We start from the raw sequence: 4,375 nt of genomic DNA, 5'->3' as shown, positions 1-4,375 counted from the left end.
CGTGGGTTATTCATGCAGTGGCTTCATTAGTGACCTGAGGCGTGGAGCAGGAAGCATGACTTGGTGTGGGGTGGGAGGGGGTGGGGCTCAATCATGTCAGAAAGCTTATATATTGACTGCTGTCAAGCGTAGTCCCTGTGTGTTAAACCGAACCATAGAAATTTGCAGCGTAAAATGATACCATTCAGCCTGTCGTGTCCGTGCTGGCTCCCTCGAGCAATTCTCTCAGTCACATTTCCCTACCCTTTCCCCGCCCACACCTGCAGCTGATGGCATGAAACAATATTCTCTTATCCTCCCAGTTTGTTCGTTTATTAATTATCTTAAATTGATTTTGGAGGTGGCCTAGTTTTATAGGCAACAAAAATTACATTTGTACTGTGGCACATCAGGAGGAGGCCCCAAGGCATTTTGTCAAGAAGACAGACAAAGTGGCAGGAGAGTTGCGTATTTGGTTGCGTTTGGCACCATTTTAATGTAATCCATTGATCTCCTGCCTCGAACAATAATATATTTAATTGCAAAAATAGCTCCAAATCAAATTTGAGCTGTGTTCGAGCACTCTGAGTCTCTACTTTGTGTAAGGGAGTGCTATAATAAAGGCAAGTTATTCTTATGCTACAGTAACGTCCAGCTTTACAATGCCACCAAGCCTTACAATGACACCCAAGGACCAGTTTAGAATCTCAGGTCAAGGAATCTTCCTCCAGCCCCACTTGGCTGCCATCTACGGGCAAAAACATTATTGCCCAATCATCCATATCAGCAGTGGCCACCGACCTTTTTGATCAGCCAGCTAAATAAATTTGTCTTCATTTATGGAGATTGCAAACGTAACACCACTATTTAAGAAGGGTGGGAGAGAAAAGATGGGGAACTATAGACCAGTCAGTCTGACATCAGTGGGAGGGAAAATTCTTGAGTCCTTAATTAAAGATGTCGTTATGGGTTTCCTGGAAGACCATAACAAGATTAGACGGAGTCAACATGGCTTTACAAAAGGGAAGTCATGCTTAACTAATCTTTTAGAGTTTTTTGAAGATGTATCTGCAGGTTAGATAGGGGGGAACCAGTAGGTGTAGTATATTTAGATTTTAAAAAGGCATTTGACAAAGTGCCACACAAAAGGCTATTGCACAAGGTTAAGGCCCACGGGATTAATGGGAACATATTAGCATGGATTGAAGAGTGGCTAACGGGTAGAAAACAGAGAGTAGGGATAAACGGGTCATTCTCGAATTGGCAGGAGGTGACTAGTGGAGCGCCACAAGGATCAGTGCTGGGACTCAGCTATTTACAATTTACATCAATGATCTCGATGAGGACATTGAATGTAACATATCTAAATTCTCGGATGACACTAAACTCGTTGGGAGAGTGAGCTCTGAGGATGATGCAAAAAGATTGCAACGGAATATAGATAGGCTTGGGGGGTGGGCGAGTAGGTGGCAGATGGAATTTAATGTGGGGAAGTGTGAAGTTATTCACCTCGGTGGCAAAAATAGAAAACAGATTATTTTCTAGAAGGGGAGAGATTAGATAGTGTTAGTGTTCAGAGGGATTTGGGTGTCCGTGTACACCAGTCTCAAAAAGTTAGTTTGCAGTGCAGCAGCAACTAAGAAGGCGAACGGCAGTTAGCGTTCATTGCAAAAGGTTTAGAGTACAAGAGTAGGGAAGTCTCGCTGCAACTGTATAGGGCTTTGGTGAGACCGCACCGAGAGTATTGTGTGCAGTTTTGGTTTCCTTATTTATAAAAGGACATACTTGCCCTCGAGGGGGTGCAGCGTAGATTCACTCGGTTAGTTCCTGGGATGAGGGGACTGACCTATGAGGATAGGCTGAATAAACTGGGGCTGTATTCTCTATAGAGTACAGAAGAATTAGGGGGATCTTATTGAAACATATAAGATTCTTAAAGGGCTGATAAAGTAGACACTGAGGGTCTGTTTCCCCGGTGGGAGAATCTATAACCAGGGGTCACAGTCTGAAAATTAAGGGTCAGCCTTTTAGAACAGAGTTGAGGAAACATTTCTACACTCAGAGAGTAGTGAATTTATGGGATTCACTACCCCAGAAGGCTGTAGATGCTCAGTCCTTGAACATCTTCAAGGCTGAGACTGATAGATTTTTTAAAAAAATAGAGGGATTGGGGGATATGGGGACAGGGCAGGTAATTAGAGTTAGGTCTGAAGATCAGCCATGATCTTATCGAATGGCGGGGCACAGGCTCGAGGGACCGAATGGCCGACTCCTGCTCCTAATTCTTATGTTCTTATGTTCATTTACGGCGGTGCTATGGGTGGTATCACTGTTCGATTAGATGTGGCGCAAGTTTGCCTGGACTGGCAGGGATGGCCACTTCTTGACGCTCCCTAGAAGTTCATTGCAATCGATCGGTTGGAAACCCCAGATCTACACAGTGAAATGGTGCAGATGGTTTACACTGAACGTGTCGGATCTCAAAGCTTCTCTTTTCAAACAATTCATTTTACAGCGTATCCTGTGAAGTCTCGAAGACGTGATAAGGCGCTGTATCAAATGCAAGGATTATTATTACGATGAATATCAGACGACATCAACCTGTCGGATTGCTGTGAAAATCTCACACTTCATCTGATTTCTGATCTCTTAAATTAAAAACTGAGGTTCTCGTTCCTCTACCAGCTGCCGAGCTGAGAACAGCCTGAATTACAGGCTTCGTGGGCGGGCAGGGGGCGAGAATGAATTAAATAAGAGTTCATTTTAAGTCTTGCTATAGTTGAACATGTAGCAGGTGATGAATGCAAAGTGATGCATTTTGAGAGGAGGAATGAGGAGAGGCGATATAAGCTGATTGTACAATCTTAAAGGGGGTGAAGGAACAGAGAGACCTGGGGGACATATAGTAAATCTTTGAAGGTGGCCGGACAGGCAGATAAAGCTGTTAAACAAGCATATGGGATACAAGGCTTTATAAATAGGGGCATAGAATACACAAGTCAGGAAGTTATGATGAACCTTTATATAAAACACTGGTTAGGCCTCAGCTACAGACTGTGTTCAGTTCTGGCCCCATACTTTAGGAAGGACGTCAAGGCATTGGAGAGGGTGCAAAGAGATTTACCAGGATAGTACCAACTGAGGGACTTCAGTTATCAGGAGAGGTAGAGAAGCCGGGATTATTGGAACAGAGAAGGTTAAGAGGACTTAATAGACATTTTCAAAATTATGAGGGGATTTGATACGGTGAATAAGGAGAAACTATTTCCACTGATGGGTGGGTCTGTATTCTGAGGACACCGATTTGCATCCTTTTGGAACAACTGTGTATTTTCTATTTTGTTGAAGTATCTATTGGTGAGGGAGGGGTTATAGTTGCATGTTTGACAGTTCAACTGGGACGTTGTGAAGTGAGACTGAACACAGAGTTTAAAGCACTGTCAAGAATAGACACTGTTTTAAGCCACACAACCACAGAAATTTACAACACAGATCGATTTCCGGCCCATTGCGTCTGCTGTGCCCTCGAGCAATTGTTTAACATCCAAATTTTGTGCACATTATTTCATCATTAATTAAATAATGAAAGTAGTTTCCTTAAACCTCCCTCAAATTGAAGCATTTTGGGGCACTTTGCTACAGCAAAAAGCGTCATGAGTGAGTGCAAATTGTTCATCGAGAGACTAGAGAATCTGCTATAAAATGGAAGTTTGTTTTGATAAGGTAAATGAGGAGAAGCTATTTCCAATGGTGGGCGAGTTTGTAGTTGGAGAAGGATTTCTATGTGTAGGTGGCATGCATGGAAGTCTCAGCTTGGTTTGGGTTTTCGGTGATGGGTTTCTGCATGTGTCAGACCCCACCCCACCCCAAAAAAAAAGTAAAATGGAGGACATCATCTTTTAAGATCACCAAAACCAAGCGATTTAATAAAAACAAATTGTATTTGGAGAAGCAGTAGCCGTTAAGAAGGGAATTGGACAAATATTTCAAAAGGAAACCATAATATGGAGCATGGGACAGGGGTAAGGGAGTGGGGCTGAATGGTAGGCGGGTCTTTCAGAAAGTCTGGATGAATAAAAAAAGCCAAATGGCCTCCTTCTGTGCTGACGAATTCTAGAATTAAACTGAGAAATTAATGACAGTGTTAGGTTCTTCAGTTTGTGGCTGTGAATAGGATGTGGGTGCATGTCACAGTTGCTCTCCTCCATGGTTTTCTTTTACTTTTCACCATTTAAAAAGGAAGAATTTGTGTCTTTTTGTGATTTAGCATAATATTAATGCGTTTCATTTCATTTCCTTGCATTTCGTGCAGCACTTTATCACAACGTTGAGATGCTCCAGGACTCAGTAGCACGAGCTGACATAGGAGTGTCGCTCCAATGCAGTGCTGGGGGAA

The sequence above is a fragment of the Callorhinchus milii genome, unplaced genomic scaffold, assembly GCF_018977255.1.
Source record: "Callorhinchus milii isolate IMCB2004 unplaced genomic scaffold, IMCB_Cmil_1.0 Scaffold24, whole genome shotgun sequence".
NCBI lineage: Eukaryota > Metazoa > Chordata > Chondrichthyes > Chimaeriformes > Callorhinchidae > Callorhinchus > Callorhinchus milii.
The sequence above is the reverse complement of the archived record's forward strand: the minus strand, read 5'-3'. Positions refer to the sequence as shown.